The sequence below is a fragment of the Pongo abelii genome, chromosome 2 (assembly GCF_028885655.2).
Source record: "Pongo abelii isolate AG06213 chromosome 2, NHGRI_mPonAbe1-v2.0_pri, whole genome shotgun sequence".
Taxonomy (NCBI): domain Eukaryota; kingdom Metazoa; phylum Chordata; class Mammalia; order Primates; family Hominidae; genus Pongo; species Pongo abelii.
This window is the reverse complement of record NC_085928.1, coordinates 185,018,349-185,041,024: the sequence shown is the minus strand read 5'-3', so window position 1 is coordinate 185,041,024 and position 22,676 is coordinate 185,018,349. Positions and strand designations below refer to the sequence as shown.

At 36.8% G+C, this 22,676-nt stretch overlaps 1 protein-coding gene across 14 annotated transcripts in view; it reads right to left on the bottom strand.

Moving 5' to 3' along the window:
• NAALADL2 (N-acetylated alpha-linked acidic dipeptidase like 2) overlaps nucleotides 1-22,676 on the bottom strand; it is a 1,370,084-nt gene that overhangs the window by 745,453 nt on the left and 601,955 nt on the right. Inside the window, exon 8 of one of the 14 annotated variants that reach the window (XM_063722336.1) lies at nucleotides 9,249-9,350. The exons of the other annotated variants lie outside the window; for them this stretch is intronic. The gene's annotated coding sequence lies outside the window, so the exon portion shown is untranslated. The remainder of the gene's footprint in view (nucleotides 1-9,248; nucleotides 9,351-22,676) is intronic. 14 annotated transcript variants of the gene reach the window in all.

Genomic DNA, 22,676 nt, shown 5'->3' with positions numbered 1-22,676 from the left:
ACCCTCCAGATCTTTCTTTTCCGGAGAACACTGGGCAAAAAGTAGTTGCCCTAGTGACTGTTCGAGCAGCGCCTCGGGTGACCACTCTCAGTTCTATTCAGGCAGGAATTCAGCAAGCTAGACAAGAGGGTGATATAGAGGCTTGGCAGTCCCGTTAGAATACACCCCCTAGATCAACAGGGAAATATTATAGCTACATTTGGTCCTTTTTCTTTTAAATTTGGGAAAGCACATTTAGTTGATTATATCAAGGCCTGTGATGGTACTTGAGGTAATCTGCATGAAGCTATTTTGTTGGCACAGGCAATGGCAGGACTGAGAGTGGATAAAGGAAATACTTTGTTTCCTGGAGCTTGTTTTAACTGTGGGAAGCATGGTCATACTAAAAAAGAATGTAGAAAAAATCAGCGAGTCAGGCCACCAGATAGGGGAAAATAGAAAACTGCTGCACCTGAAATATGTCCAAAATGTAAAAAAGGAAAACATTGGGCTAATCAGTGTCACTCTAAGTTTGATAAAGATGGGAACCCGATTTTGGGAAATGCCATGAGGAGCCTATCCCAGGCCCCATTCCAAACTGGGGCAATTCCAGCTCAGGCCATTCCCTCACCCCTGTACAATGCCTGTCCCCCGCCACAGCCAGTAGTGCTCCAATAGATTTGTGCTGCACAAAAGCTGTGAGCCTTCTGCCTGGGGAACCCCTGCAAAAGGTCCCAACAGGAGTCTGTGGAACCTTGCTAGTGGGAACGATATGATTACTTCTAGGAGGGTCTAGTTTAAATTTGAAAGGGGTACAAATACATACAGGAGTCATTGATTCAGATTACAATGAGGAAATTCAAATTGTTATATCTACTTCTGTTCCCTGGAAAGCAGGGCCGGGAGAGCATATAGCATAGCTCCTGATTGTGCCGTATGTGAGAATGGGAAAAAGTGAAATTAAACAAACAGGAGGATTTGGAAGCACAAATAAACAAGGCAAAGCAGCTTATTGGGTGAACCAAATTACTGATAAATGTCCTACCTGTGAAATAACTATTCAGGGAAATAAATTTAAGGGTTTGGTAGATACAGGAGGACATTTCAATCATTTCTCTGCAGCACTGGCTATCTGCGTGGCCAATTCAACCCGCTCAGTTTCACATAGTTGGAGTTGGTAAAGCCCCTGAAGTATATCAAAGTAGTCATATTTTGCATTGTGAAGGGCCCGATGGACAACCTGGGACTATTCAACCAATTATAACTTCTGTACCTATAAGTTTATGGGGGAGATTTATTACAACAATGGGGAGTACAAGTTCTAATCCCAGAGCAATTATACAGCCCTCAAAGTCAACATATGATGCATGAAATGGGGTATGTCCCTGTTAGGGGACTAGGAAAAAATTTGCAAGGTTTGAAGGAACTGCTTCAAGGGGAAAGACGAAGTTCCCACCAAGGTTTAGGATATCATTTTTGATAGTGGCCATTGTTAAGCCTCCAGAACCTATACCTTTAAAATGGTTAACAGATAAGCCAATTTGGATAGAACAATGGCTGCTAAGTGAAGAGAAACTGGAGGCTTTAGAGGATTAGTTAGTGAACAATTAGAAAATGAGTACATAGCTCCAACATTTTCCCCTTGGAATTTTTCAGTTTTCAAAATTAAGAAAAAATGCGATAAATGGAGAATGTTAACTGACTTAAGAGCTATCAATTCAGTTATACAACCCACGGGAGCATTACAGCCAGGATTGCCTTCTCCTGCTATAATTCCAAAAAATTGGCCTTTAATAGTCATAGATTTAAAAGACTGTTTCTTTACTATCCCTTTAGATGAGCAAGACTGTGAATGGTTTGCATTTACAATTCCAGCGGTAAACAACCTGAAGCCTGCTAAGCATTTTCATGTTTTACAGATGGGTCTAGTAATGCTAAAGCTTCTTATTCTGGCTTAAAAAGTAAAGTTTTCCAGATGCCCTATACTTCAGCTCAAAAAGTGGAGCTTGTAGCTGTAATTGAGGTATTGACTGCTTTTAATATGCCTATGAATGTGAGTTCTGATTCTTCATACGTGGTTCATTCCACACAGTTAATTGAAAATGCTCAGTTACAATTTCATACAGATGAACAACTGATGACTTTATTTACCCAACTGCAAACAGTAGTTAGCAGTAGAATGCACCCTTTTTACATCAATCACATTACGACTCATACACCTCTTCCAGGACCTTTGACTTAAGGGAATCAAATGGCTGATTGCCTAGTTGCTAATGCAATATCTAATGCAAGACATTTTCACAAATTAACTCATGTTAATGCTTCTGGTCTCAAATGCATATACAGCATTACCTGGAAAGAAGCTAAAGCTATTATCCAGCGATGCCCAACTTGCCAAACGGTACATTCCTCATGTTTTACAGGAGGAGTTAATACTCGAGGATTGGAACATAATTCTCTATGGCAAATGGATATCACACATGTTACATGTATGTGTGGACACCTTTTCTCACTTTGTATAACAAAAAGTTGGGAAATAGGTAAAATAAAAACTTGGGGTAGAGGTTATGCTTGTGTTTCTCCAGGGCTGAATCAACAACCAATTTGGATACCGTCAAGACACCTGAAACCTTATCATGAGCCAGATGCTGAGGCAGAGATTCCAGGAGGATCCCGAGGATCCCCTGGTTGCAGCCATGTCAAGGCTGACGCTGAGGAGGACCCCAACTGTCACAAGCAACACCCGTTGAACACAGCCAACCACCTGGGGAGGATCAAGAAGCTGTCACAGATGGCGGAAGAAAAACTGAGGAAAGCAGGACAACCAGTCACAATGAGGAATTTAATGGTAGCTATGATAGTGGTGATCACCATTGCTGTGAGTATTCCTACAACAAGGGCTGACACAAGAGAACAATTATACTTATTGGTCATATTTATCAATCTTGGCTGGCAATAATGCCTGGATGTAATCACTCTATGACATAGTTACACATGCTTTCTGATCTCAATACTTACCATAATAAACCTGCTCCTAAAATTGAGGCATACCGCCCTCAAAAATCTATTTGTGAACAAAATTGAACCTGTTCAGAAAAAATGAACGTACTTATTTAGGAAGATCACATTGCAGAACAGGCAGAGGTGCTGCACAACAATTCCTATGGAATCATTATTGATTGGTCCCCTAAGGGGATGTTTAGCTTGAATTGCACCTCTCAGTTTGCATGCCACGGCCACACTATGTTAAGCTGGTCTGAAAAAAATGGTCAGATGGTAGAAATGATAAGAAATACAGCAAGAGTTCCTATTATCTGGAACCATGGCGGTATAGTGGCACCTCAACCTCAAATGATATGGCACTTTATAGGAGCTAAACCTAAGGATTTGTGGAAATTATTAACAGCTCTTAATAAGATCAAAATTTGGGAAAGAATAAAAAAGCATCTAGAAGGACACTCTACAAACTTGTTTATGGATATTGCAAAATTAAACGAACAAATATTTAAGACATCCCAGGTACACCTGACCTTAATGCCAGGAACTGGAGTGCTTGAAGGGGGTGCAGACAGATTAGCAGCTAGTAACCCATTAAAATGGATAAAAACACTTGGAAGCTCTGTGATTTCAATGATGATTGTGCTTTTAATCTGTGTTGTTTGTCTTTGTATAGTCTGTAGACGTGGATCCTGACTCCTGCAAGAAGTAGCTCACCATGACAAAGCTGCCTTTGCTTTTAACACTTTGCAAATCAAAGAAGGGGGACATGTTGGGAACAGACCTGCCCCCGCAAAATGTGGCCATAAACTGGCCCCAAAACTGGCCATAAACAAAATCTCTGCAGCACTGTGACATGTTCATGATGGCCATGACACCCACCTGGAAGGTTGTGGGTTTACCAGAATGAGGGCAACGAACACCTGGCCCACTCAGGGCGGAAAACCACTTAAAGGTGTTCTTAAACCACAAACAATAGCATGGGTGATCTGTGCCCGAAGGACATGCTCCTGCTGCAGATAACTAGCCAGACCCATTCCTTTATTTTGGCCCATCCCTTTATTTACCATAAGGAATACTTTTAGTAAATCTATAATCTATAGAAACAATGCTTATCACTGGCTTGCTGTTAATAAAGACATAGGTAAATCTCTGTTTGAAGCTCTCAGCTCTGAAGGCTGTGAGACCCCTGATTTCCCACTCCTCACCTCTATATTTCTTGTGTGTGTCTTTAATTGCTCTAGCACCACTGGGTGAGGGTCTCCCTGACCGAGCTGGTCTCGGCAAATGCCTCTTCTGCTTTTGTTAGGCTTCCTCCTTACATGTTCAGTTGGTTCTTAATTAAGCTTTGTAGCCAAATGGATATGGGAAAGCCACAGTCATGCTTTATCTTCACTGTACTTCAGAATTCAATCCCAAGTACCATTTGTGACAACCAGACTCTAGAGTGACTCCCAAGAATTTTCACCTCCTAAAGTCCACACCTTTGTATAATCCCTTCTCCATGAGTGCAATTAGCTTCTAAATAACAGAATATGACAAAGGATGTTGCGCCCATGGTTAGATTATGTTATCTAAACCTCTGCCTTAGCTGACTGATCAAGAGACTCTTCTGCTGACCTTGAAGAAGAAAGTTGCTATGATACTGACTGCCAGTGCAGAAGCTATGGAACAGAGGACTACCTGTGACCTCTAGGAGCTGAGAGGCTCAGTTCTATAACCACAAGAACCTGAATCCTGCCAATAACCACCTCCACAGGCCTGTGAGCTCTAGAGAGAAATGCGGCCTGTCCATACTTGAATGTTGCCTTGTGAAACCCTGGGTTTCTGGACAGGAGACCCCTCAAAGCTATGCCTAGACTCCTGACCCATGGAAACTGATATAATAAATGGGTATTGTTTAACCTACTAAGTTGTGTTCATTTGTTATGCAGCAATAGAAAACTAATACATTATGGAAGAATTACCCATATTTGGCTCTAAGTGTAAATGCAAAGAATCTTCAAATCTTAAGGTTGGATGGGACCATACACATCATCTATGAAAATTTCCCATCCTCAATCTATAGGACCCGGTAAATTTTTATGCCATTTCTTATTGAACAGAAAGAGGAGTTTACATCCCTGGTTCTTAAGAAATACTTTTATACTGACCCAATATCTGTCTTCCTCACTAATGCTAGCTTTATTAACCTATACTAAGTATATTTCCTTCTTCAAATATGTGTGCAGCTCTTATGCCTCTACTAATTTTTTTTTCTTCTTCAAGTAAAACAACCCTAGTTTTTTCAGCTCATTGATACATGACATATTCTCAACAGAACTCACATCCTGCTGACATAGTTTTGAAGCTACATTAACTCTTATGTGCACTCATAACTGAAGATAACACTCTCAATTAGATGTGGTCATAATAAAATATAATGGCAATATTAATTCATTTCACCTAAATTGATACTATTGCTATAACCTTAATCTGTTACATTTAAAAAAACTTTACCTTTATAGTATGGTAATTCCTCAACTAACATCATCAATAGGGTTTCAGAAACTGTGACTTTAAGCAAAATTGTATAATGAAACCAGTTTTACCATGAGTGAATTGATAAAAACAATAGACCCACAGTATATTTCTGGTCAGAAAACATCACCAAACTTCGAAATGAAGATCCAAAACACTTGTAATATTAAACACTGAAATAAATGTGAGCATTAAATGCATTTTTAAACATGGTGAAACCCTGTCTCTACTAAAAATTCAAAAATTAGCTAGACGTGGTGGTGCGCACATGTGATCCCAGCTACTAGGGAGGCTGAGCAGGAGAATTATTTGAACCTGGGCAGTAGAGGCTGCAGTGAGCTGAGATCACGCCACTGCACTCCAGCCTGGGCAACAAGAGTGAAACTCTGTCTCAAAAATAATTAAGTAAATAAATAATAAAGATTATTCAATCAAGTAAGATAATTATTGACCCCATTATTCCAGCTCAGTATCACGGGTTGCCAGAGCAGTCACAAGGTGGAAACCACCACTGGACAGGATGCCACTTCGTCCCAGGGCACACTCACACACACACCCCCATGCTCACTTAGACTGGGACCATTTATACACACCAATTACCCTAACGTGCACATCTTTGGAATTTGGGAGGTAATCAGAGTACCTGGAGAAAACCCATGCAGACGGGGAAAAAAAAATGTGCAGACTCCACACAAAGAGTGGCCCCAGCTGGGAATTATTATTTTTTTCACAACAGCATTATAACAAAACAATATTGAACAAAACAACATTTGAGAACTTGCTGTATTTAATTGCGGTCCATATTACAAATTAATCAACACCCTTTCTCAACTACTTTCTCTCTTGTCTTCCTCTATTACAGAATCTAGAGAGCTTAATGCTTGATTTTTTCTGACTCTCTTGCAGCTGTGGGAGGTTATGTGACAGAATTCTGGTTAACGAGGTACAGAGAGAAGTCAGCTAGGGATCAATCCCCTCTTTTATTAGAGGATAAAACCTCATCAGGAAAAATCTCTGATATTTCTTTTCCTCTTACCTGGAATGTGGACAAAACCCTTAGAGGTTTAACAGCTCTCTTGTGGCCATGGTGCTACAATCTCAAATAGAGGGGATACAAGGGATGGAGTCCTGACGATAGCATTGGCTGGCCAGACTACTTTGCACTACACACATCCTGGCTTAGAAAAGTCTGCGTCTATTTTTTAGGCCTCTATACCCAGGTTTTCTGTTACAAAAACTCTCCCTTATCTCTGGTTTTACTTTCCATGGTTTCAGTTACCTACAGTCAGGTCAAATGTTATCTAAACATATACATTTCAAATAGCTCACCATTCTGGGTAGCATGATGAAATCTTGATCTGTCCAACTCCATCTTACCCAGTGTGTGAATAATCCCTTGGTCTAGCATATCCATGCTGTATAAGCTACCCACCTCTTAGTCATCAATATCATCTGTTCTGATACTAAATCATCAAGATCATCATGGCTTGATGGGCCAGGATTACCTGAGGCAGATAATCAGTTGATCCTGGCTGATCCTAGGAAAAAAACAATATCTGTGGGGTTGAGTGCTATTCAAGGTTAAAGGCATCCACTGGGGGAGGGCTCTTAGGATATATCCCCGTGGATAAAGGGAGACTGTATTTGCAACTGATTACATCCCTAACTTATACTGTTATTTTTCTAACAGAGAAAATAAAGCTTAGGAAACCAAGTGGTTTGTCTAAAGCAACATATCTAGTAAAAGAATCAAAAACTCCCTATGCAGCTTTCAGGCCACCATATGGTTCTGTGATTTCACCTAATGCAGCCACTCCCAGGGTGTATTATGAATGCTCTATTTCAAATATATTAAAAAGAGAACCTTAATGTTACAGTTGCCAAAGAACTGATTAAGAAATACATGCTCTGAAACCTAAGAGTGTCCATATATTAAAATAAAACAATTCTTAGCTGTAAATATATTTTAAGATATTCATTGAAAAACTCAATTCCAATCATAAAATTCAATCCTATAAATAAACCAAATGATACACAAATGCTTCCTGAGAAATGCTACTTCAAGTCTAACCAGAACAATAATCTCTTTTCCTCTTTCCTTTAATTGTTTACTTTGACTTCATCATTAAAAAAAATGGTTTTAGAAGTTAAATCTCTACTTTGAATGATGGCTTCAAATGAACAAACAATTTCAAGTTCCCACAGCAAGCACACTGAAAACATATTATCTCACCGTCATCACAAAACAAGAAAAAAGGCTTTGCGGGCCTTTCTCAGCTTTTTTGAAAATGCAGTAGAAAAAAAGAACAATTTTTGCTTTTTTTCTACATAGCCATTTTCTCCCTTTCTTCCTTTCCACGATAGGTATAAACTTGTCAATTTGATTTTAACTCTAAAAGATATTTTCCTGGCAGATAATCCCTAGTTTGAACAAAAATCCTTTACCTGACATTTTTTGCCATTTTAGGGGGAAAAACCCACACACAATGTATAGATGAAGTGAAATAAAAAATGTAGCTTTCAATTACTTTTCATTTCCAACTTATCAAAAAGCCACAGAAATTAAAGTACAAATTCCACTACCAAAGACATAGTAAAAGGTTGGAAGAATATTCTAAAGGTCACATTATCTTAATGAAGTGCCACTTCCTGACAACATGGCTATGAAATTGGAGTAATATACTCCATTTAGTGGGAAATGCTCTGTGAAATCCATGCCCTCTGCACTCTAAACAAAGACATTGGTAATTTTCTTAAAAGGTCACACACAAATGTGTTATTTAAAACTAGGCATTCACCAGTTGTGAATATATGAAAGGTGAATATCAGATTCAGGAATTTGCATAGTTTTTTAATAAAATGCCAGAGTTTTTCATGTATGTTTTAATAATATAAAATTGTGTCAGCTAATTTTATTCTTTGATCTATTTTCAGTTTATCAAAATACTAAAGGAAAAATTAATCTGATGAGTCTAGTAAAATTTCATCTAAAACCATCTGAGTCACTAAAACTTTAGAGTGAGTTTGGGTACATTTACAAAGTTTGTGTTATATTTGTCTTATTTTAGCATTTTATTGGGTAAGTTGTATGTTTCTATGTATGTTACAACTTTTAAAATACATAGTATTATTGTAAAGTGATTTCTCAATGTCAGAAAATTCCCTAGTGTAATATCTATCATTTATGTGTACTGAAAACAAATGCTTGAATAATAAAATTATTACAGACCTATCAACCAGAGAAGAAATTTTTAAAAATTACATATCAAAGTCCATGATTAAACAAAAACCATTGCCACCCTACTATGGGAAGTACATGTTTTTTGTCATTTTCGGAAAGTTCATTTAGCCAGAAAGATCAAATAATGACAATGTGAATGTTAACTTTTGGGGGACTCCAAAACAATTGTCCCCTTCCAGTTATATGACAAGGACATAATATTTGTGTACCTCTAAAATTCAAATGTTGAAATTCAAACCCCCAATGTGATGGTATTAGAAGGCAGGGGCCTGTGGGACATGATTGGATCATGAGAGTGGAGCCCTTGTGAATGGGATTCGTGCTCTTATAAAAAAGACTCTGTAGAGTTCCCTCACCCCTTCCACCATCTGAGGACACAGTAAGAAGATGGCCATTTATGACACATAAATCAGTCCCTTGCCAGACACTGAATCTTCCGGCACTTTGATCTTAAATTTCTCAGCCTTCAAAACTGTGAAACATACATTTCCATTGTTTATGTGATACTCACTCTGTGGTATTGTGTAATAGCCTAAACAGACTAAGGCTGACTTCTAGGTTGCTGGCTTTCACTACGTCTGCAGGGATGATGGTTTTCAGAGCTATCACAGAGCTGGGAAGAAAATGATGAAAACAGCACATTAAAATGCTACAAAGCTGGCTGTTGTTCTTGAAATGCAGCTGTTTTTCTTGAATATACGCTCCTTGGATTGTTGCAAGCCTTTGTATATGCTGAGTTCCTAAAAAGATGAATTTGACAGTTTTTGCCAGTATGCTTATTGCTGTTGCAGAGAAACAGATTGTTGGAGGTCTTTACTTCATTATCCTCTGAGAAATTTCTCTTTTCTGAGAAGGAATCCAAAGCTAGTTCTCTCATGGAGAGGGCTTTGATGAAATGACTGCCACTTGTGCTTAGATAAACCAGACATTCATATTATTTGTCTGAGACCTCCACTTGGAAATATGGACAACAACAGATTTATGAAAAAAAAGTATGAAAAGCTAAACTAAGGTAAACAAATAGAACTGGTTCCTGAGGAAACAAAGGTAATAAATCCCTGATAGTCAAATAGCTTCCCAAAGACCAACAGCATTGCATCACTAGGATCTTATTAAAAGTTTAGAATCTCAAGCCCCATCCAAAGCCCACTAATTCCGAATCTGCATTTAAACAAATACTCAAGAAGACACATGCACAGAAAAGTTTATGAAGCACTGACCTAGAAAATAGAAGATAGCTTTTAAAAATCACCTTAGGGTTAATCACCTTAGAAAAGATATTGTACTCTTCCACTTCCCCAAAAAGCAGACTTGTAAAAATGTATCAAGCAGAAAGGAAATATTGGATCCTGAAAACTAAAAAATATTATTTCCAAAATTAAAAAAAAAACATAAAGTCTAGACATATTAATGGTTGGGAGGTTCTTTTTGAGTGTCTCTTATCTCTGAATGTCTTATGAAGCAAGGCCCTTATTAATTTTGTTTCAGACTCTCTTTCCAATAATACTTGAATAGTAAAAAGTCTTGGAAAATAGTAATAGTGTCCCTCCACAATGAAGGCCAGGTTTGCTTAAAGCCTTAGAAGATAGATATAGTGTTTATCTCTCGAGTAGAAGGAAGGCATGCTTCATATCCATCTTAAAATATTTTAGTTCTCTAAGCTTGGGATTTCTTGGTTGCAATTCTTGAGCAAGTATCTGGGCTCATCCTTGCCACCCTGTGTGACTCACAGGCAACAGAACCGACATAATAATTTGATTATCATACTGGCCGCTATACTGTGAGTAATAAATCATTTTTCTCTGATGCAAGAGTCTCATGTCTTCTTACAGTACTCATGAAACTATGGGAGGCTAACTTGTCACCCTGAAAGTAAATTAAAATCTCAAACCCTTCACAGATTTTGAAAATAATAAAATAGACGGTAATAAATACCAAACTAGTAACTTACAGGATAAATAGTCAAGGAAATCTCCCCATATTTTGAGAAAAGATAACAGAAAAATTATAAACACAATTTAAATGACCTGGGGGATCCCAGAGATATAACAGAAATTCTGTACAAGAAAATAACAGATAATGGAGGAGAAGAGAAAATGAACTAATAGAAATTATCTTGAAAGGGATATTCATGTCTTCAGATGGAGTGTTCACAGAGAGTGTGATGCAGTATGAAAGTTAGACTTAAACTTCGTTATATCACTGTGAAGTTTCAGAAATTCAAGGGGGAAGAGAAAATCCTAAAGGCCTTTATGAAAAAACATATTTTCCACAAAATACCAATAATGCAACAGCTGTTAGAGTTCTTATCAACAAAGGCAAAACTTTATGTTAGAAAACAGTGTCTTCAGGGTTGGAATGGGATGGGGGAAATAAAATATAAACTGATAAACGTATATAAATATCTAAAATATCATCCTATTATGTGTAAAGGGATAATCAAATAATTTTCAAGCATGAAAAAATTCAGAAATTGCACCCCTTCACTCTCTGTGACTAGACTTAATCAAGGAGAGACTCCATCAAAATAAAAATATAATAAAGAGAGTAATGTGGGTGATAAGAAGCAGTAACAACTGAGTAAGACTCATAAGTGAAAGATACTAGAAAGGAATTAAAACCAATCTGTAAGACTTTGATACTTTTAAGATTCTCTTGCCAGCACATTTTCTATGGACCTAAACAACCTATGTGGCCCCATAGAAAATAATAATTATATAAATGTAGTATTACAGTTTGTTCATTAGTTTTCAATAGTTGAACACTAGGCTTATCACTCCCACCTATAAAAAATATCTGAAGTGACAGAAGATTATATGTATGAACATGAATGTTTTAATTGTTTTATGCGGCAGCTCAAAACTTTTATGATTAATAGTTTACCAGGAATATAACAGTTAACAGAGTCCCCTTGCAATACACGAGACAGATAATGAGATGGAAAGACAATAAATGTATTTATGGTCTAAATATTTCAACAAATATAATGCAACAACAAAAGCAACACAAATATCAAAATAGCAAGACCATCTCAGACTGGAGATAAGAGAGATAAATGATTTCAATCATTCTTCTCATTTCTAACATTTGAATCCAGTAAAAGATCTGATACTCGTCCAAAAATAGAAAAATCCCTTTCTGGAGCATCTACAAAAATATAGCGTATTTTTTCCAAAATTAACATACAAAATCCACTGTGTTTCTACACACTAACAACAAGCTACACAAAACAGAAGTTAAGAGAATAATGCCATTTACAATAGCATCAAAAAGAATAAGATACTTAGGAAAAATTTTAACCAAACAGGTATGATGAAAACTATAAAACATTGATGAAAGAAATTGAAGACATACATAAATGAAAAGATATCCTATGCTCATGGATTGGAAGAATTAACATTTTCAAATATTTGCATTATGTAAATCAATTTATAGATTCAAAGTAATCACTATCAAAAGTACAATGGCATTTATGATAAAAATAGAAGAAACAATCCTAAAATTTGTATAGAATTACTAAAAACTCAATAGCTAAAGCAATCTTGAGCAAGTAGAACAAATCTAGAGGCAGTAACACTTCCTGATTACAAATTTTATTACAAAGCTCTAGTAATTGAAACAGCATGGTACTGACATAAATACAGACACATAGACTAACAGAAGAGAAATGAGAGCCCAGAAATAAACCCATGCATTTATGGTCAACTAATTTGACAAGAGCACCAAAAATACACACTGTGGAAATGATAGCCTCTTCAATAAATGGTGTTGGGAAAACAGATATCCACCTGCAAAAAATTAAAATTGGATCCTTAATCAACTTAAAATAGATTAAAGACCTAAACCAGGCCAGGCGCTGTGGCTCACACCTGTAACCCCAGGACTTTGGGAGACTGAGGCGGGCAGATCACAAGATCAGGATTTCAAGACCAGCCTGACCAATATGATAAAACCCCATCTCTACTAAAAATACAAAATTTAGCCAGGCATCGTGGCAAGTGCCTGTAATCCCAGCTACACACGAGGCTGAGGCAGGAGAATCACTTAAACCCAGGAGGCAGAGGTTGCAGTGAGCCCAGATTGTGCCACTGAACTCCAGCCTGGGCGACATAGCAAGAGTTAATATCCAAAACATACAAAGAAACCATATAGCTCAATAGCAAAAAAGCAAATAACCATATTTTTAAAATGAGCAAAGGACTTTGTGTTAGTCTGGTTTGGATTGCTGTAGAGAAATATCTGAGGCTGGGTAATTTACAAAGAATAAAAAGTTTTACTGGGCTCCTGATTCTGATGGTTGGAAAGTTCATGATTGAGGATCTGCAACTGATGAGGGCCTCAGGCTGCTTCCACTCATGACACAAGGCAAAAGGATAGCTAGTGTGTGCAGAGATCACATGGAGAGAGAGCAAGCAAGAGGTGAGGAGGTGCCACGCTCTTTTTAACAATCAGCTCTCATGGGTCAGAACTAATAGAGTGAGCACTCACTAACTCCCTAGGGAGGGCATTAATTTATGAGGGATTCACCCCCACGACTAAAACATCTCCCTTTAGGTCCCATCTCCAACACTGGGTGTCACATTTCAACATGAGGTTTGGAGGGGCAAATATCCAAACCATAGCAGAACCGAATAGACATTTTTCAAAAGAAGACATAGAAGTGGTCAATAGACATATGAAAATACAGTCAACATCGCTAATCATCAGAGAAATGCATATCAAAATCTCAGTGAGTTATCACCTCACATCTATTAGAATGACAATTATCAAAAAGTCAGAAGATAAGAAGTGATGATGAGGATGTGGAGGAAAGGGAACCCTTATTCATTGCTGGGGGGAATATAAATTGGTACAGGCACTATGGAAAATACTATGTTAAATTAAAAACAGAAGCGTCATGTGATCCAACAAGCCCAATTCTGTGTATATATTACAGTGAAATAAAATCAGTATCTCAAAGAGACAGCTTCACTTTCATATTTATTGTACCACTATTCACAATAGTCAACCTATGGAAACAACCAAAATATTCATTGATGAGCAACTGGATAAAGAAAATGGGGTGTATATATAGTATCCAAAAAAAAACAGGCCATATATATATATACACACATATATACACATATATACACATATACACATATGTGTATATACACATATACACGTATGTGTATATACACATATACACGTATGTGTATATACACATATACACGTATGTGTATATACACATATACACGTATGTGTATATACACATATACACGTATGTGTATATACACATATACACATATACACACATGTGTATATACACATATACACACATGTGTATATACACACATATACACACATGTGTATATACACACATATACACACATGTGTATATACACACATATACACACATGTGTATATACACACATATACACACATGTGTATATACACACACATGTGTATATACACACACATGTGTATATACACACACACATGTGTATATACACACACGTGTATATACACACACACGTGTATATACACATACACACATGTGTATATACACATACACACGTGTGTATATACACATACACACATGTGTATATACACATACACACATGTGTATATACACATACACACATATGTGTATATACACATACACACATATATACACATATACATATATACACATATATACACATATATACACGTATATACATACACGTATGTATATATATATGTGTATATATATATACACACATACAGTAAAATAAAATTATTTGGCTTCAAAAAAGAAGGAAATTCTGCCATTTGTGATAACATAAATGAACCTGGAGGACATGATATTAAGTGAAGTATGCCAGACACAGAAAGGCAACTATCATATGATGACACATATGTGGAATCTAAAAAGTCTAAATCAGAAGCAAAGAATAAAATGATGGTTGCCCTGGGTTAGGAGTTTGGAGAAATGGAGAAATGTTGGTCAAAGTGAACAAACTTGCAGTTATAAGATGAATAAATTCTGAGGACCTAATGTACAGCATGCTGACTATAGTTAATAATGATGTTTTGTACAGTTGAAATATAAGAGCAGGTATTAAGTGTTCCCATCATACACACAGAAAAGGTAAGCATGTAAGGTGATAGATGTATTAATTTGCTTGAGCTTGGCAATCATTTCCCAATATATACCTATATTAAAATATACATTGTACCTTTTGAATATGTACAATTTTTGCTCGTCAATTAGACCTCAATAAAGCTGAAATATAAAAATATAGATATAGATATACAGGTATAGATATACACAGTGCATCCATAATTTTAAATCATATGTTCCTCTAAAGCCTGCAAGTATATATAAAGCATAGAAGGAATGAAGGGGGCATCTAGCCAAAGCTACAGTGTCATTGTATAAACATGTTAAGGAAATGCATGGAAACCACCCTTTTAAAGATGCTCATCTCTTTATTTTTGCAGGATATTTGTCTGAGTGCCACCCATGAGCAGAAGATTACTAAGATCTATTAAACAAATGAAGTATAACTCTAATCTTGACACTGGCTTTCAATATCTTAAGAAAATCCCAAAGACCTCATAGCTTTGTATAGTTTATAACTACTTAGAAACTGTTTAAAGAAGAAGAGAGAGGGTGCTGTGAGCAAAACTTCAAGTCATTCTGCAAATAGATATTCTTAGAAACAGCAAATTTTAAACATGGTTTCCTCCACCTCAGCTTGTTAATTGTAGATTTTCTTACATATTAACATCTTCAGAAATGAAAAAGTATTAATTATACTGAATATATATTTTTAAGAACCTTGAAGATAAGAAGTGCCAAATGAAGAACACTGTACTCCAAATGTGGTTAATAATGTATTCCAGACATTAGACCTAGAAAACATAGCATCAGCATGAAAAGTGACTTTTCAGACTGAAAAATGCTATATCCACGATATGCAAAATATCGATAATAATGAATTCCAAGAGGCAGTTGCAGAAAATAAGGCTATGGCATGAATAAAAAGCAACTTTTCAAGCTGAAAGAAAAATTAAGGCAGTAAGAGAGCATGAACGAAAATGTATTGTAAATATGCAGTGGCATGCAAGCACCGTGTCTACAGTTACTTGCTGTGTGCTCAGGCATGAACATTTTCTGGACTCTGAGTTGATGCATGTTCTTAAATATGGGGTTCTGTATATCTTAGTGCAGAATAAATATTGTATATCTTGGAAAAAACAGAAGCATGAACACCCTTCACAGAGACTGAATTTGTTATGGCCTTGCCTATAAAAGTAGGATAGAGGATTTTATGAATAAATGACTTTACTTTTTATGTAGCAGTTCAGAGTTTACAAAACACTTCCATATTTATTATCTCAATTGAGCCTTGAAGTAGTATACTATGGTAGATGGAAAAAAGGTTATTAGTGTTATAGAGGTATAAAATGATACTCAGAAAAGTTCACATTCGGATGGGAAGTGGAGGTCAAGATGGGGTAAAGATCAAAGCAAGTCTTCTGGGTATTAGTCTGGAGCCTTTGTTCCTTACACTGCACTGACACTTTATGGAAATGGCCCCTGTAAGTTTTCTACCCCAAGGCTAGAAGTACTTCAGAATACATTAAATTGCATGTCTAGTCCTCTTTTACACAAATATTGACTGCCTATTTTGTGTCAGGCTCTGTGAATGGTGCATAGACAATGATGAAGGGGAAAAAACACAGATTCTGTTTTAATGGAGATTATAGTTAGGAGAGAAACAGTAATGAAATTATTCATTTAATTAATGGATTTCTGAGGTTGGGTGTTGTGATAGACAGTGACACCAGTTTATTAAAAAGTGGTACACTGAAAGAAAAGCAGTTTGAAAAGAATAATTACAATTTCAGGCAAGGACATGTTTATTCAGGAGTTTGAAACACCCAAATCATGATACTAAGTAGACAGATTGACACAAGACTGGAGCTTGTAAGAGAGATCTTGGCTGGGGTTGAGTGTATGCGTGTGTGTGCACATATGCCTGTGCGCATGTGTGTATCTTTTTTGTAAGTGTAAGATCTATACATTTTTGTAAAGAAAAGCTAAAAACTGAGTATAATCAGTACAGAGTGTTAGGTATAATCTTATACAAATTTGTATATTCAACTGCAAAACTAAAGGAATGAAAGAATGCATGAATACATGAATAAAAAGAACAAGAAGCTACATAAGTATCAAAGCCAAATATTTTTAAAAATGAAATTGCTTTGGAAAAATGGAATATGGCTTTCCTGCTGTATACTAAACTCTTGGTACTCAGTAAACCCTTCACAGATAGAACTTCCTATACTAAGAGTACCACAAACTATTTCTACTGTTTCATCTCTCTAATAAGTTTAAAACTAGCAAAATAATAGTAAAGGGTCAAAGTACTCCAGCACAAAGAATACGAAATAGAACAGCATATTATCTACTTAGGATTCATGATGATCAACTATGAAAGAGCCTACATAAAATTATACTACGTACCCTTATTGTCCACGTCTCAGAAGACACTATCTGCCTGTGTATGAGAGAATAGTTCTGAGTGAATGCGGAAGAGCTCATAAAGGGGGAAGGACTGTGTAGGTATCCTATTCAATTAAAGACGTAATAGCTCTGAGGTCAGGAGTTCGAGAGCAGCCTGGCCAATATGGTAAAAACCTGTCTCTACTAAGAATACAAAAAGTTAGTCAGGCATGGTGGCACATGCCTGTAGTTCCAGCTACTCAGGAGGCTGAGGCAGGAGAATTGCTTGAACCCAGGAGGCAGATGTTGCAGTGAGCCGAGTTTGTGCCACTGCTCTCCAGCATGGGCTACAAGAGCAAAACTCCATCTCAGAAACAAAAAACAAAAAACAGAACCTTATAGCTGAAATTTTATAAAAAATAAACAAGAAGATAAGGAAAGAAAACATATTTTTCTTTCTTTAAAATGAATGTTGTTATATTTGGTCCAAAAATAAAAGGGGGGGCTATTCATAGTCCACAACTGCATGTGATCTCACCATGTGATTAATTCCAGTATCAGAGAGTTTGTTTATTTGGTTTGACTAGATAGCATATTTCTGTCACCTTTAGATAGGATGGGCATTTGTTCTGGTTTGGACAGTACCAATTTATACCTCTGATCCCAACACAATATTAATAGCACCCTCTTTCACTTCCAAAAACGTATACATTTGCATGATAAATTATTTGGTCACTATATAGGCAAAGCTTGAAAAAAAAAAAAAAGAAAATTCCACTTCCACCTCAGCACGTAAAATTTAGATATTATGTGCTAAACTCAGATATTCTGAATCAGAAGGTCATTCAGTTTGGGACCAATGACTTTATTTTAAAAGAGCCTCTGATGTATACTTCGAGTTATGCATTGTTGATGTAAAGTTCATTAGGAATTATTGAAACTAAAAGAAAATGCTTCATGGTTAATGGCTACATTCTGAAATAACAGTCACAAGGACAAGTAGGTGGCTAGTCTAAAAGCAAAATTTTTGTGGTACCTTTATGAATTTAATTTTAAGCATACACAGTTTTACCTTGTCAAAGGTCTACAACCTGAAATTGTGTGTACTGCTCCAGGGATGAGCAAATAGGTAGTATGTTGGTCATAATCTTGTGCTTCAAAACAAAAAGCTTACGCCTTAGGTGAGTCTTATTGAAAGTATCAGTAAACTCATTTTTTCTTATTTTATTTATTTACTCAATGTATAGCTTTATTAAATCAATTATATGTAGGCAACATTATTGATCAAAATCTCTAAAATTTTGTGTTTTATAAGAAGATTTCTTAGCAAATAAACACGTTTCATTGAGCATTCTTCTCACGAATCCTTAAAAAAAAGTTAAGACTTCCACTTCATTTTCTATTTAAAGATTTTATCATAATATTTATTGGCTTTTACTCTAAGAAAAAGCATCTAAGCTCAAGGATTTTGGACTGTCATGACAATAAAAAAGTTGTCAAATTTCTCTTCCTCTCTTATAAGAATCTACAATTTCTGATAATCACTAGGTAACAATTAGGAGGGAGGCCAAGAAAGTCTTTACTTCAGCTTTTTAAATCCACGCTCCCTTCCTTTGGTTTTCCCTTCCAGGCAGCAGAGGCTTCATTCATTAGTACAATTTGATTCTGATGTAGTACGTCTGTCTAGCGCCTAAGGGGCCTTGCAAGCATGAATGGGGATACCCTGGCCTGCTTATCCAAGCTCTTCGTAGACTCACACAAACGTAACACTCCAGCCACCCCCTTAGAACTAGGATGTGTATACCAGCATGCAGTCTAACTGGAAACGATCTACCTAGGAAAAAGGCTCACATAGGAGGTCAAAGCAGGCGTGAGGCCATTTAGACAGAGAACTCCAGGACCAGGTACCCAGAGAGCTTGATATTGAGGTAGGGGGACTGTGGAATCCAGATAGGCTCCATTATAGGGAAATCACTCTGTCATGGAGCTCTGGTAACCTTGTACATCTTCACAGAGGCAAGGGTTAACCCCAGCTAGTCTAAGCTCTGTCAGAACACCCTGTGATTCTCCCAAACTGTGAGAATGTGGGAGGCTTGTGAGAAGATGCTACAAAGCCATTTATCTCCCATCTCCTTATCTTTCAGGAGTGTTGTCGTGAGGCAATTTCTCAACTCTTGGGTTCTCCTGAGGTATGAAGCCCTCTTTCCCCTATCCTTCTTCTGGGGTACAGCTGTAGACCAGCAGAATGCTTTGTTGTAGCCTGGAAGCAGCATGTCAGCAAAGGGTGTTCTAATACTTATGTGATTTAGTCATATCACCAGTCCTTTTCATGTCAATGTTGTCCTGGAGGACAAGTGGGAAGCTGGCACCTTTGATCATCTAGTTTTCACTCTCTATGTTTGTAATAAACGATCTGGATCTAAAAGTAGCTTGTTTCGTTACTGGCAGAATCTTTTAGCCTTGTTTGACTCCATGGGTGAGAAACACAGTTAAAGGAGGCCCAAGCAGGGTACTCGGTCAGAACCCCTGCTGTCCAGGTCTCAGAAGACAGGACCTACCTGCGTATGAGAGAGTAGCTCTGAGTGAATGTGGAAGAGCTGCATATAGGGGGAGTCATTGTATTATATTCAGACAAAGAAGTAAAGGAATGCCTCAGCTTTTGGTGAGGAGAAAACAGGAGTTATTATTATTATGTTGTTGTTGTTGGGTAGCAAGTATAGGAAGGCTAAAAAAAAAAAAAAAAGAAAAAAGAACAGATGGAAAAATATAACACTGGCCACCAGCAGGAGCATTAGGAAACACAAGAAAATATTTTTTAAAGTAGTAAAACATCAAGTTAAAAAAGTGTGTCCTATGGGCTGGGTGCAGTGGTTCATGCCTGTAATCCTAGCACTTTGGGAGGCTGAGGCAGGCAGAACACGAGGTCAGGAGATCGAGACCATCCTGGCTAACATGGTGAAATGCCGTCTCTACTAAAAATACAAAAAATTAGCCGGGCATGGTGGCAGGTGCCTGTAGTCCCAGCTACTTGGGAAGCCGAGGCAGGAGAATGGTGTGAACCCGGGAGGCGGAGCTTGAAGTGAGCTGAGATTGCACCACTGCACTCCAGCCTGGGTGACAGAGCAAAACTCTGTCTCAAGAAAAAAAAAAAAAAAGAGAAACAAAAAAAAGTGTGTTCTATGTGATCCTGATATTGTAAAAAATAAAACATGCAAAAAGGAGCAGAAATTAAAAGTCAGTATTATTTTGTTATTTTTTAAAAATATTATTGATGGTTGAAAATGACAATAATTACCTTTATAATTAGAAAAGAGATAAATATAAAGAAAAAGTGGTTCAGAAGACACGCCAGAGTAAGAAAAAGATAAACCAAGTTAATAGTCATACAAGCAAAATGTTGAAAGATAATTTTAGTGACATATTGGTTCTAATTAAGAATTTTAACATTTACTTCAACTAGTGTATCTTACCATAAATGAAGTAAAAAATAAATTATGCTTTCCAAATTACTGACCTAGTAAAATTGTTGAGTATCCTTTCATCTTTAAATATCTTCACTTTTATGTAGGTCTACCTGCTTTACTTGCCTCATCTAAACAAACTAAAAGCATTCATTCTGAATTTTAGTAAGAAAATCATATGCCAGAAGAGAACAGGCAGTTTCTTAAAATTTAGGCATATCAGGTGTAACTTAGATATTCAGATTTGGTCAGTCCAGGGTTGGACTTAGGAATCTGCATTTTCAATAAACTTCCCAAATGAGTCTGATATTGGAGGTCTGGAGAACAGATTTCAAATGATTTTGAATTAACAGGAAAGCCCTAATTAAACATAAATATACCTAATTCTATATGTTTTGGTTAACCAAACATCCGATGTCTGAATTTTTAAAGGCCTTATGCTTTTAACCAGTCTTTTCCAGTTTTTTCACATTCTTATATATTCATTGCTATATCAATATTAAAACACAGCATCAACCACACATGCCCTTTGTCTTACTCCAGGCTTCATGCCTACTAAGCCACTTTGACAACCATGAGAGTATTGCGCCCCTCAGGAGCACAGAGTCAGGGAAAAAGTCCCATAGCATAAAGTCGGACACCCTGTCCCTTGTCACAGACCCTCCACATTTGGTCTTATCTTATATTGCTCTCCTACTGATGGCACCCTGACCTACTGACTAATGTGGATTGGCCTTTCATAGGACCCATTGTTTTTCCATTATAAATTATCTTCATCCTTCTATCCCTCAGACACACATCAATGTTTATCCTCATTGGGAGTTATTTTAAATCTACTTTATTCTTAAAACATACCTGTCAACCAATTCAAACTTCTTTTATATCTGAACTCAATTGTGTTGAATCCCAATTTTCAACCTAGGAATAGTTCATGCAGACTGTACCTGTTCAAGGAGATACCCACGGATCCAGTTGAGTATGGCAGGTTATAAAGAGGAGTTGGTCATGAGGCAAATTATATATCTCTCATAACCTTCATTCATTTATTATGGCCACCTTTATTACTTCTTTCAACTGTTCAACAAATACCTCTTGAATACCTACAATATGCCAGGAATATTTCTGGACACTGAGAATACAGCAGTGAACAAAACACTCAATGAGGTTATATTTTAATGAGAGAAGACACACATTAAAGAAATATATAAAAGATAGTAATAATAATTCATATTATTATAACTAACACTTATTGAATGCTTACAGATACCAGGTGCTGTTCTAAGTGCTTTGTGCTAACTCACAACAATTTACGAGGTAAGTAGTATAATAATTCGTGTTTGATAGATGAGGAACTCAGGCACGGAAAGTTTTAAAAACTTACCCAAAGTCATTAAGCAAGCAGTGGGAGACAAAGACTTAATTCTCGGCAGTTTGGATCTAGCATTCACCCTCTTAAGTCATCAGTATGCCTTACTATCAATAATAAATAACATGCCATGAAGAAAAATAAAACAGTAAAGTGGGATAGATAGTAATGGAGAAACTGTGACCACGGGAAATCTCTTTGATAAGATGTCATTTGAGTAGAGACTTGAAATAAAATAAGGGACCTGGCCATGGGGATATACAAGGAAACAATTCTAATTTGAGATGATAACAAGTCAAAATTTCTAATGAGAGGTTGAGTTTGGCATCATAAACATTTACCATAATATGATTTATTTCATCTTGAGCACAAACAAATTAAGTTTCATCTAACCTAACTGAAGGACAATCAGAACTTGTATCTGGCTTTAAAGGCGACTATGCACATGTGCTGTACAATAAAAGGCTGGTGTGGCTAGAGTTTACCAAGCTTTTTTTTAAAAAAAGCAGAAAATAAATGAGGTCATCCTTTCAATAGCCAAGGAGGGCTTATTAAATGGAGTGTAAAGGTGGAGATAGCAAGATTGAATCAGATCCTAAACATACTTCAAAAGGAAAACCAACAAGATTTTCTCAT